Raw genomic sequence first — 13,750 nt, 5'->3', positions numbered from 1 at the left:
TTGGGGTACAGGGGTATTTTTAGGTTTCAGGGTTGGGTTTGGGTTTTGTGGTACAGGGGTATTTTTAGGTTTCAGGGTTGGGTTTGGGTTTTGGGGTACAGGGGTATTTTTAGGTTTCAGGGTTGGGTTTGGGTTTTGGGGTACAGGGGTATTTTTAGGTTTCAGGGTTGGGTTTGGGGGTACAGGGGTATTTTTAGGTTTCAGGGTTGGGTTTGGGGGTACAGGGGTATTTTTAGGTTTCAGGGTTGGGTTTGAGTTTTGGGGTACAGTGGTATTTTTAGGTTTCAGGGCTGGGTTTGGGTTTTGGGGTACAGGGGTATTTTTAGGTTTCAGGGCTGGGTTTGAGTTTTGGGGTACAGGGGTATTTTTAGGTTTCAGGGCTGGGTTTGGGTTTTGAGGAACAGGGGTATTTTTAGGTTTCAGGGTTGGGTTTGGGTTTTGGGGTACAGGGGTATTTTTAGGTTTCAGGGTTGGGTTTGGGTTTTGGGGTACAGGGGTATTTTTAGGTTTCAGGGCTGGGTTTGGGTTTTGGGGTACAGGGGTATTTTTAGGGTTCAGGGCTGGGTTTGGGTTTTGGGGTACAGGGGTATTTTTAGGTTTCAGGGCTGGGTTTGGGTTTTGGGGTACAGGGGTATTTTTAGGGTTCAGGGCTGGGTTTGGGTTTTGGGGTACAGGTTTTTTTTAGGGTTTAGTTTTAGTACAATCTTTTATTTTAATTAAAACAATTAATTTTAATAATTTTATTATTTATTAAAAATACTTCTTTATTATTAAAAGTTCTTTTAAAAATAAACTTAAAGTAATATATGTACTAAATAATTATTTAAAAACAATTTAATTTATTTAATTAATTAAATTTAAATTACTTACATTTAAAAAAATATATATATACTTACCTATACTTACATTGTAATGGCATGCGTTGTAATAGCATCTGCTATGTAATGTCATGCGTTGTAAAGGCATGCGATGTAATGGATCCTGCGTTGTAAAAAATGTGTTGTAACGGAGTGCGTTGTAATATATCGCGTTGTAACGTCATACATCCATGACACGTATATTCAAGAGATCAAGCCATTACACTGGACAGACTATTCGCTTATAGTTTTTACGCTGGGCTTACCAGTTAAACCAATTAAGTCCAGGAAAATCTACCAAACATCAAATGGATCCTGGAGGCTAGTCACTGAATCTGCATTTGCAACACATTTCTCAGGCTCTAACATACAGATCTCAGATGACCCTGCAATATGTACAGAAGCAGTTAATCTTGAGACAGAGATTTACCGAACTTTGGATAAACTGGCCCCTAATGAATGAATGAATGAAAGGAGTCTTCTAAAGCGCAACTTAGCACAAGGGTGTCAGAAACGTAAGTCTCGGCAACGACCTCACACGGAAAAATGGTATACCCCACAACTCAAGAGCCTCAAGAGGAAATGTCAGAAATGTGATCATCAATGGAGGCTGTCAAAAACTGAATCAATTAAATTGCGATACAAGTCTGAGCTCAGATCTTATAATCATGCCATAAAAAACGCAAAAAAATCATACTACACCCTGCGTATTAATGAGAATTGCAATTCTGCTAAAGAACTTTTCAGAATTGTCAAAGAACTTAGTAAACCGATTAGCATGTCCCAAAGTATAGTTCCTTCAGTAGAGGCTTGCGACAGAATAAGCTAATTCTCTACAGCTAAAATAAGGAAGATCTATACCACCTTTAACTCCTCTATACAAGCTAATACAATAAATAGGGCTTTTTTAACTCCTCACCCGGAAGCCATATCAGTTATGGGCAATTTTACACCCTTCACAGATAACGAGGTTTTGAAGGTAATGAGCGAAGTGAAATCTGGATCCCCGTTAGACCCTTGCCCTCATTTCATTTTTGCGCAGATTGCCCCTACTCTCTGTCCATTGATCACTCAGCTTTTTAATAATTCCTTAAAAACTGCAATTTTTCCCGATATATGGAAACATGCCTCAGTAATTCCCCATTTTAAAAAAGCGGGAACGGATGTCCTCAATCCCGAAAACTATCGTCCCATATCCCAACTCCCCTACCTTTCCAAGGTCTTGGAGAAGTTGGTAAATAGGCAATTGTCAGAGTTTTTGGAAACAAATGATCTACTTGATCCATCTCAGACAGGATTTAGAGCAAACAACAGTACAGAAGCAACGATTCTGGCAGTGTCGGACAATATTAGACTATGCACTGACCTAGGAGGGGCAGTTGCTCTGATATTGTTGGACCTGTCGGCAGCGTTCGACATGGTCTCTCATGACAGTCTGATGGAAATTCTCTATGAAAAAGGACACAATCAGTACATCTCGGTCAATTTCAATCCAAACCTAGCCCCATCAGATATGATGTCCCACAGGGAGCCTCACTAAGCCCCACCCTATTTAATGTCTATATTTCATCACTGGCTAAAATTGGTAGGAAGTGGGGCATTGGTATTTGCTCCTATGCGGATGACAAGCAACTGATGGTGGCCCTGGATGAAAAACCAGAGATTGCTAAATCAAAACTGCACAATTGACTTACAGAAATGGCCCAATGGATGCACATACACTGCTTAAAGTTGAATGCAGGAAAATCCGAAATCTTATTGTTTGGTGGCGCCAAACTAGTGTGGGACGCTACCTGGTGGCCACACACTCTTGGTAACGCGCCAATTCCAAAACAACATGCTAAAAATCTGGGCATCATTATTGATGACGCCCCGACTATGAAGGAACATGTGCGGTCCCTTTGTGGGAAAGGTGTTGCTATCCTGAAACTTCTGGCCAGACTTTTTATCCTGGATACCATTGGACTGCAGAAGATTTGTCACGCAAGCCCTGCTGGTTAGTCTGTTGGACTATGAGAATGCGCTATTTGTAGGCATGAATGAGCACCTATTTACATGATTACAGGTGCTGCAGAACGCTGCTGCTAAACTTGTCTGCAATAAGGGTAAGCTTGATTCTGCCTCAATGTGCTTGAAGAAACTGCATTGGTTGCCTGTGCGCCAAAGAGCAGCATTTAAACTACTTAGTTACACTCATAAGGCTTTGCACAGAACAGGCCCTAGAATACTTCAGGAGAAAATTGAGTTCTATTTTCCCACAAGGAGTTTGCGGTCACTTCAATTAGCCTTAGCCAGAACAAGGCGAATTAAGAAAGTGAGGACAGGAGGACGATCACTCTCCTATTTAGCAGCTAAGAAGTGGAATGAGCTGCCCCAGGACCTACGACTTACCTCTAATTACATCCTGTTCTACAAAAAAATTAAAAACACATCTATTCCCTAAATATTAAGATATAGTCTTGCAGAAATACCAGGACATTTGCTTTAGCGCCTCGATATCCCTCGGGATGAGTGTAGCGCTTTACAAATAAATAAATACAAAATAAATAAAATCAGGAGGATCAGCACGGCAAACCAATCCTTAAGCTGACCTTTGTGTGTGCTGTGCCCTCTGATTGGAGCACACCTTTGAGGACTGCTGTTGTGCCTGAACTCTGGGTTTCCAATGGACTGTGGAATGGGATAGGTATTTGAGGATGTGGTGGCCTTTGGGGTGGTTGTGCTGAGGTGCTGGTGGTCACTGCATCTCTTCTCCTACTGAATGAACAAAAGGAAAACTCACCTTAACTTGTGGTTGAATTTTCATTTCACTGGCGAAGAGTGGGAGTCAAGATCTGCGGTGTTCTGTTGCAACCGCTAGCCTGCCACTGCATTCTGCTGGGCCTGTGTGCTCCTGTGTACTTCATCTACAGCGCCATCATTGACAGGTTGAAATGTTGTGACTTTACCTGCAGCCTTAGTTGACCACCACATTAGTAGCAGGTGTCAGCCATTTTGGAACCAGGTGACTCTTTTGGACATTGGGTGTTTTGTACTCTGACACCATATTTAACTCAGTTGTTTCTTATTTCAGTGCTATTCCACATTTTTCTTAGTGACAGTTTACTCTACCTTTTTCTCTTGTTGATCATTAACCATCTTCCAGTGATTGTCTTTAGAAGTGCATCCTTACAACATTGGATTAGAAAGTGTATGTTCTCCTCAAGTATCAAAAAATGAAGGGGATACTGGGAGCGGATGAAGGTCTAGTGTCCATGTTCAAAACTATACTCATATTAAGGTCAGGAGTCACTGGTCCTAAGAAAAGGGTCTAGGTCTTAGACAAATCAGAAGGGGGACAGTCAACAAGACTGTTTCTTGTTGCCCTCACACATCCTTAGGGATGTCATACTTTGTCATCATGCAGGTGCTACTTATCGTGCTGCATTGCACTACGGGTCCTCCGAAGGGTCACTTTCACCAAGATTTTTTGGTTGGTGGTCGTCTGATGAGTGCAAGGGTGTCCGAAGTAGGGTGATAAGTGAGGTGTGTTGATAGTGAGATAAAACTGACAAGGGGATGTCAGATTTACCTTTATGTTGACTCCCCTGTCAGGTTAAAAACCCATAATGGTTTGTGCTACTTATGAGGGTCAGTAATGTGCCCAAATAGCTAGTGAGATAAAGTACAGGTCAACATGTTTTGCACCTCTTTGGTTTATAAGAGATCTGCTGCGCTTCTTCAGGTTCAATAAAGGGTGAATAAACTACTGCACATTTTGAGCATATTAGGTCACCCGTATGCGGTAGGTACCTACTTGTTTTGTAGTACAAACTATTGTCCATCCTACAAAAAGAGTATGAGAAACACGATAGCTACTAAATAAAATTACTTATTTCCTTTCTGGAATGACATTCCTTAATTACCAGAAAAGGCCCCAGGAGTTGACAAATATGTGTGCCAGGGGTTGGGATCAGTCCTTGACATAGATACATCCAACAAACGAGGTGCATTTCAATCATGAACCAGAATTTTGGTAAAAATGCCACACACAACAAAGTGTGTCATGCATCTTTTATCAATTCGTAATAACATAGGTGCCCTTTGTGATATTTGCCCAATACCTCATGTGCTCTGTACATTCGTAACATGACGCATACAAAACATGACAAATAAGACATCCAATTGTGCTTGTCTGTGTGCTTCCCCTGGCCCAAACGCATAGCCTTACCTAGTGGACTGAAAGCTATGCCTTATCGGTCGGGGCAGAGGAGCGCACTGTTGAGGGCTAAAAGAGGGAGAGTAGCAAGACTTGGAAGAGAGGAGAGAAATGCCTACTGTGTGTTTGGAGCAGAGGAGGGTCGAGTATTGTTCTCCTAAACGGCGGCCAGCCATTGGAGAAGAGCTGTGTCCGTCACTTTAAGCCCCGTCGTTTCGGATTGAGGGGCGTGTTTTTGGCTGTCCTTGCTATCCGTGACATCATCCGTCCAAAATACGCCCCCCAAAATGAAAAGGACGGGGCTTGTTATGTTCATCTGTTGTATGCTCGTCGCTTTGATGTGGCCATATGCGCATTTACCACTAGTGCAACATGTGAGATAGTAGGACCCACTGCACCGAACATAACCAGTGGGTCAGGAGCTGTTTTCATTGCCTACATGACACACGCAGTGCTTAATTTGTGCCGGTGCTTTCCAGTGCTTAGCACCGGCACTTAATTATCAGGGTCTACGCATCTGCTGTGCACGCCCACATTGATATTTTTTAAAATTTACCTTTTTGTACTCGGTGCAGCCACGCAGTGTGTTTTACAAATATCCCGCCGAGTGTGAGTGACGGCTGCGTTTTGTGTTGTTGCGACTCACTCACAGTTCTTAATCACTTGACTAAGCATGCAGCAGCCAGCAGGCAGACTGCCGCGGAAGTTCGGAATTGGGACACACTAGGTATTTGGGCGCTTTGGGCAGGGAGTGAGGCCGGGCTGGAGGTTCTGATGGGGTAGGGGCTGTGCGCGCTGGAGCGCGCAAAGATTTCTTTCACTTTGCCTCCACCAGTTGCCATGCCCCAGCATAATCACTGCAGGCCGCCGCCTAATCAATTGTAGTACCGTACGTACCTACTAAGCAAAGGCACAAGGCAGTTTGCAGTACAGCTAGCAGTGTATGTCGACTGTTTCCCCAGGCCCACCAAGAGTTACGGTAAGATTAGAATTTAAGCACTTTTAAGTTAGGCGAAACCTATTGGTTTTTGCCAGTGCTTGTGTTTTTTGTTTCCGTTCCCTTTGGTTTCTTGGCCTCAAGCTGCCCTTGCGCACCTCCTGTCGGTGGGGCCGTGTGTGTGGGTGGGGGGGATGGGCACTGCTGTTTCGCTCAGACTGACGGACATCCTGCTTGCACAACAGACCTGGGATGAGGGGCTCCCGGGGAGGTATTGACGCGTAAGCGACTCATTAGGGGTGAAAACACCTAAAAAGGAGATGATGTGAATGTTGTCACTTACTTTGGCTGGTGCCTTAAAGACAAGATCTGCTGTTAGATAGCAGTCACTGCTGCCAGGCGCCAGGAAGCCCTGGCTATCTCCCTTCTGCGCAGGGCCGAGGTGACGATGTGGAAAAGTAAATTTTGCTATGTTCTGTGTCCCTACGTGTCATCCATCATATGTTATATGTGCATGATTAATATGCATATGTTATTCCCCATGTTCGATTAAAGACGCAATTATAGTTGTGTCCATCTCTAGTATGCCAGTTTCCAGTTCTCGTGAATACCACGAATATCAGGCCTATGTAAAGCTACGTTGCCACGTTTCTCAGTGTGCACGTTATTCCATTGAAAAGTCCCCGTTTCTAGGCCTCAAAAGGGCCTGGACACCAGATTCAGCTCCTGTCTTCTGAGTCCTCGCTGAGGAGCGATACAGCCCCCACCTGTATCCTCGACCCTTCACTTACTTCCTGCCTCACAGTGCCCGGTTCAGCCTGGCTCTGCCTCTGAGTCTGCCAAGAGTATGTTATGATTCCAGTTATCAGTTCAGTCTTCCTCCTCTGCATTCCTAAGCTACTGAACTGCATCAATAGTTTCCGTCATTGTCTAGCCTTTACGGCCCCATGTTAGAGAAATACTGTATTAATGGTCATTTAATATTCTTCATCACGCACTACATGTAGAATAATGCATGCCCCAGTCTTAGAGTCTGTTAGCTTTTCCCCTCCTGACTTCTAGTTTATATCAACATGTTCTCTAAACATCAGATACTAGATACTGCTTAGGTACATGTCGCCCTGACTCTCCAGACTTCAGTCTCTGCTCCTAGCACAGAGTTCATAGCCCCCAGCTTCTCCTAGTAACACGTCATTGCCAGTTTGCGCGCACCATCAGGTTAGAGGTCCCGGCTCCTTAGGTAGCCCCCTCCATGGTTTCCGCCCCATTCATGACATATTCTGTTACGTTTGCATCACATGTCTGTGTATACGCCCTGTTACACCTACTTTCACCCTTATCTTTCGCGACTGCTACGCGTCACGCCTCTTGCTCCACCCACTGCTACGCCTATTGCAATGTAATGCTATGTATATATGCTCATGTACTGTTATTAAAAAGTTATCCGTTCCCTTGTCCCGATCCTGTCCCCGGCAGCTGCCATCCTATTCCCGTGCAGGTCGTCCTGTTCCTGTCCTTATGCTATATTAAACCTGCAAAAACTCCTACTACCTCGAATCTTGACTCTTATTTATTGAGCTATCTGTTATTCATTTATGCATTCAAAAATAGGGTATTATTTATTTATTTACCACATAATGGCGCCCGAACAGGGACTTGCCCTTTCCCCACGCGTCGGTGAAGCCACGCCGACCCCCTGACCCTCTGCAGTCGTGACGGAACTCTTCTGCGCACCGGCAGATATTTCTGCTTCAAGTATCCCTCAGGCCCACGGAGGAGACGGAGGAGGCGGTCCAGCATCCAGACGAGACGGTGGAGGAACGCGGCGAGTCCCGACCAGAGCCCAAGCCGAGAGTCCAAGGTCCGAGGTATCCGGAGGTCCACCCGTAACTGAAGTCCGAAGTTCGTCGTCCGTCGTCGTAGCAGTCCAGTCCAGTCCGAGGCCTTCCGTTCTTGCTGCCCGGTGAGTACCGTTACTGGGGTAGTATCTAGACAGGGTCAATTTAATTGACTCTGGTCCGTGGGTTGGTGGTACACAGACCCACAAACGAAGTGTCCACTTCGGTGGATGCGGGTCCTGACGTGTCTCTTTATGAGACCGGTAAGTTTCGTACTGTTTCAGCAGTGCATCTAGTTTCTGTTCTGTTCTCGAGAAAATTCATGTATTCTGTTTTCCGTATTCTGAATGTTCTTCATGTATCTTGATGTTGTGGAATGAGTGTGAAGTAGTTATCGTGTTTATTGTGTATCGTATTGTGTCCAGATTATAGTTCAGTCATGCCGCTCTTTTCAAAACTGCGTCAGTTGAGAACTAGAAAGGGTCTGCTGGAAGCAGCAGTTCCAGTCCCGCCTAGGGACAGTCCAGGTCATTTTATGTATCAGAAGCATGGCATAAGCGCCATATTGTATCTAGATTTATGGGTCGAGTATACCAAACAGTTAGAGGAAAAGTATAGATGGCCTGTGTCAGGCACATGGGATGCCGAGTGCATCATGAGAGTAGAAGAAGCATTATGGAAAAAGAAAGCCAGACAGTCACAGAAAGATGCCATCGAGTTATGGCGCAAAGAATCTCATAAAAGAACCGAAAAAGAAATCAGAAAGTCAGAATTAAGTAGAGAATCCTTGGAACGAGCCCAAGAAAGGGAATTAATCGAGATTGGTGAACGAGTTAAAACTGAACAGTCAGACAGACAGAGGCATGCTCTTATTAAGGGTATGTATCCTCTTCTTGCCGAGGGCCTGCCAAAAGCGACCCCGGAGTCATCCAGTAATTTCCCGCCACCATTAGTTCCGACCAAGCTACGTCACAAACCGACCGCAGCTGATATTTTCATTTCGTCCTATTTGGACGACACAGTCCCAGAATATGCAAATCCTGTTCGCGCTCCGCCAGTCCCTGTAAATCAGGCACTTCCCGTTCCTCCAGACACCGGGGTACCCCTTGCAGTACCTGTTACGGTCCCCCCGGTCCAGCCCGCCATACCAGTTCAGCCCGCATTTCAATTTCCTGCCACACTAGTACGAAGAGGATCAGTCGACGATTCTAGTTTAGGGGCCGCAGGAGGAGGTCCTCCTCAGACCCCGCCGCCATATAAGCGTTTAACGTCAGCCGAATTACATGCACAAGCGTCACAGCGTACGCCCAGACATCAGACTGTAGCAGAAATAAGAAAAGCCCTTAATGAATGCGGCTATGATCCAGTTCCAGGCGAGGATAATATGGTTTTATATTCATTCCGCGTAAGAAAGGTGGCCGAGTATCTAGTCACCCTACCGAATATGAAAGAAGATCTAGACAGAATATATCGTTTCATCCGTACAGGGGATGATCCAGAAAGCATTAGCGAAGCCATGTCTCAAAGGAAAGCCGAGATCCAGCTCATGATACTAAAGTTTATGATTAATTGTCTAATAAGAGAACAAGATTACCCGTCTAAAGATCCGGCCGAAATGAAAATCCTGACAAGGTGGAGTGATAATATAGCCGAGGGTAAGCACAAGACCGTCGGTGCTATGGAGAGTATGTACAAGAAAATCCGTAAAGAAATAATAAAGTTACACGAACAGCGTAAAGCAGCACAAGTAAGCGAGAAAGAAAGTAACTCTGATACTGAAGAGGTAGACGACGAGAATTCCGCCAGAATAGCGTATGTAGGAAAATCTAGATTTCCAGATCGCCATTTACGCCTAGAACACAAGTCTACTTTCCATCATCCAGCACCAGAACAAGGTTCTCTAGAACAAGTGTTTCAAGCCACCGATCACATTCTGAAATCACGAATCGGTTACAGTGAGTTAAGTACTATGCATGAACAAGAACTAGCCCGATCAGCAGTCCGATGGATTACTGATTCTACCACTTTTCCAGACGAAATAGTGGCACAAATGTTTCTGAAAATGCCCCCAGCCGAGCAACGACTGGCGGGTATGTATATGATTCAGCACCTCATTACATTGTATGAGGGTCAGCACTCTGATCCAGGCCCGTTACATGATATCCTGAACGAGTTACTCCAGTATAGATGGAAAGGTTTAGGTACCGATTTAATTAGTGTCATTCTAGAACAGCGCCACAAATATAGAACGTTTTTGAACCCGCATTTTGTTCATGTCTCACTCCAAGAAAGTAAACCATTTTACATGGAGAGACAGAATCCGTTACGAGAAGTCCACCCAGTTAGAGGAACGGGTGGCGAACTAGAACGAGTGTTTGTTTACACCCCGATCACAAAGATGGAACTCTTAGAGATGAAAAAATTAATCCCCTGTCATGATAAAGATCCAGCAGGGTTCCATCGAGAATTAAAAGACATGCTCCGTATGGGAGAATACACGTATCCAGACATAATTAAAATGTTAAAGGTTTTGCTGCCCGCAGGGGTGTATGAAAAGCTCAAGGAAAAAGAATGGGAGGTGGGAGAGAAAAAGATCGATTGGGCAGTTCTAGAAGCTGAAGATAAGGCACGAGTACCAGGTACCGGTCTTGGAGCGAAATGTAAAGAATTACCTGAATTATTGATTCAAGTTTTACCCAGATTGTTAACAACGAAAAAGGAAGACTGGGATGCAATCTCAGCCTGTAAACAGAAACAAGACGAAGACATTAGTGATTTTTATTCTAGATTTGAGAAATGTTTTAGCATCAACAGTGGCCTCAAGACAAGTAGTGAGTCATACCCTCACCTTTTTGTTACTAAATTAGTCGAGAATTCAAGTCCACCAATTAAAAATCGAGTTTTGAAAGTCGAAAGTACCTGGCAAGCTAATACCCCGTCCCAGATGTTACAGATGCTCCAATATCACCAGAATAGAATCAGAGAAGAGCAAGAACACGAGAGAAAACGTATGAAAGACACGAAAATGAAAGTACTAGTTGCACAATCTGTTCCTCAAGACAGTCAGAAGAGGGGTCCGAATCAAGCCAGTCATCCTGCAGCTCCCGTTAAAGGGAACTGCAATTATTGTAAACAGCCAGGTCATTTTATAAACGAGTGTGCAGTTCTGAAACACAACATAGCTACTGGTAAGACTAAAGAAAGACCACGTCCGCCTAGACAAGAACAAGTTTTACAGATTCCTCAGCCACAGAATGCACCACAGACAGTTACAGCACCGCAGCCCATCGCTGCAACACAACATGTTACACAGCAGATGTACCAGTATGCACAGTCTGAGTATCCAGAGTATCAGCCATATTCATGAAACAGCCTAGAGAGGGAGGTAGGCTTGCCTCTCATCGAGATACCTGTAGATCAAGAAGGTCCCTATGTTCACAGTCAAGTATTAGGGAAAGACAGAAAGTTTTTGATTGATACAGGGGCAAGTAGGACCACAATTAGCCACGCCGAAGTTCCAGGGGCTACGCTCTCAGGCTCAAGAAATGTTTCCCTTGGATTTTCAGGAAAACCCATTGTAAATGAAATATCAAAGCCAGTTACTCTAGAAGTAGGTCCATTGTCCCGTACTACTGATCTGTTACTTACTAAGTCATGTCCAGAGAATCTATTAGGTATTAAAACACTGAAAGAGTTAGGTGCAGTTATATGCTGTTCCCCAGAGGGAATACGATTGTTCCTGCGTGACTTTAAGGGTCACTATGTATTACGAGATTTTGATCCCAGATTGTCCAATGTTCCGCAGCATCTATGGGCGCAAGGTCCAACTGATGTTGGTTATATGCAAATCACACCCCATCGTGTGACTCTCAAGCCAGGTGTAGTGTTACCACGAATCAGACAGTATAGATTACCACCTGAGGCTGTAGCAGCCTTATCCAAAATTATTGACGAGCTCATCGCTCAAGGAGTGGTTGTAGAAACTGACTCCAATGTATGCAATTCTCCGATCATTCCAGTCATGAAACGTACTGATCCAAATGCACCCCCAGTATATCGATTAGTGATTGACCTACGAGAACTTAATAAATGTATTATTCCCCAGTAACCAGTTGTCCCAGATATATCTTCCCTATTGACAGCCATTGATTCAGAAGCCTCATTTTTTACAGTCATAGACCTCAAGAATGCATTTTTCAGTGTTCCCATTCATGCAGACAGCCAGTTCCTTTTAGGATTTTGTTTAAATGGAAGGAGCTATATGTTCACACGAGCTCCTCAAGGTTTCACAGAAAGTCCTAGTATTTACAGTCAAGCACTTAAGAGACAACTAGACAACATTCACATGCCAACTGACACTGCCCTGCTCCAGTATGTCGATGATCTACTGGTCACAGCCCGTTCTGAACGTGCTTGCGAGCGAGCATCCCTCACAGTTCTGTATTTCCTAGCCGAGATGGGGCACAAGGTGTCCCCTTCGAAGCTTCAATTCTGTGTCCAGCAAGTGGTCTACTTAGGACACTTACTGTCCAAGAGGGGTAGGCAGTTGACACCTGACCGTATCCAGTTAATAGCGAGTCTTCCTCAGCCCAAGACCCAGAAGGAGGTACGTGCTTTTATCGGCCTCACTTCTTACTGCCGGCAATGGATTCCCCAGTATGCATTTCTAGCCAAGCCACTAATACAGTTAACGACACAGGAGGCAGCCGTATCGACTGTTCTCCCTTGGACATCTGAACATACACTCAGTTTTAATGAGTTAAAGAAAGCCCTATGTCAAGCTCCAGTTCTAGCTACACCGAACTACAGTAAGCCTTTTACACTTTTCGTCACTGAACGTGAAGGTACAGCATTATCTGTTCTCACACAAGATCAAGCAGGACAATACAAGCCTTGTGCTTATTTTTCGAGCACATTAGATCCTGTAGCCCAGGCTCTGCCTGCGTGCCTCAAGTCAGTTGCAGCCACAGCACTAGCTATCAGACAAAGTGATTCCATAGTATTAGGACACTCCCTGACAGCACAAGTTCCACACTCCGTGGAAGTTCTTTTAAATCGAACACAGACTCAGCACTTGACAATCGCACGTTTAACAGGTTATGAATTGACACTGTTCCAGCCACACATAGAAATCAGACGCTGCAACATCCTGAACCCTGCTACACTGTTACCATCAGTTACTTTAAGTCCGGACACACACGACTGTGTGGAAGTAGTTAATATTACGACAAAGCCAAGACAAGACCTGACAGATATTCCATTACCAGATCCCGACCTGACACTTTATGTGGATGGTTCATGTATGAGAACAAGTACAGGAGAACTAGTCGCCGCGTATGCAGTGACTACCGACACCGAAGTTATTAGGACACACCGTATTGACACCCTGTCCGCTCAAGCAGCAGAGCTAGTTGCTCTGACACAAGCCTGCATACACGCTAAGAACCGGAAAGTTAATGTTTACACAGATTCACGCTACGCATTTGGAGTCGTACACGACTTTGGAGTGCTCTGGCAGGAGAGAGGTTTCATGACTTCTCATGGAACCAAGATTCAGCATGGTCTCCTTATTCAAGCTCTGTTAGATGCCATACATTTACCGACATCCATTGCTATCATGAAATGCAAGGCACACACGAAAGTTACTGACATTATTTCCCAGGGTAACGATCTAGCAGATCGCACAGCCAAGCTTACAGCACAGACTCCAGACATTCCAGTTAACATGACACACACTCCAGATCCGACTACATGTATGATAGTTAAGGACCCTACTCAAGATGTCATAGATATCCAGTTACATGCTACTCCCGAAGAAATCAAGAAATGGTCCGAACAAGGAGGGGTCCAGACAGATCAAGGATGGGTGACGAAGGGTAAAACCACATGGTTTCTCCCCGACTCTATGGTTCAAGTCATT

The sequence above is a fragment of the Lissotriton helveticus genome, chromosome 3_2 (assembly GCF_964261635.1).
Source record: "Lissotriton helveticus chromosome 3_2, aLisHel1.1, whole genome shotgun sequence".
Classification (NCBI taxonomy): domain Eukaryota; kingdom Metazoa; phylum Chordata; class Amphibia; order Caudata; family Salamandridae; genus Lissotriton; species Lissotriton helveticus.
The sequence above is the reverse complement of the archived record's forward strand: the minus strand, read 5'-3'. Positions refer to the sequence as shown.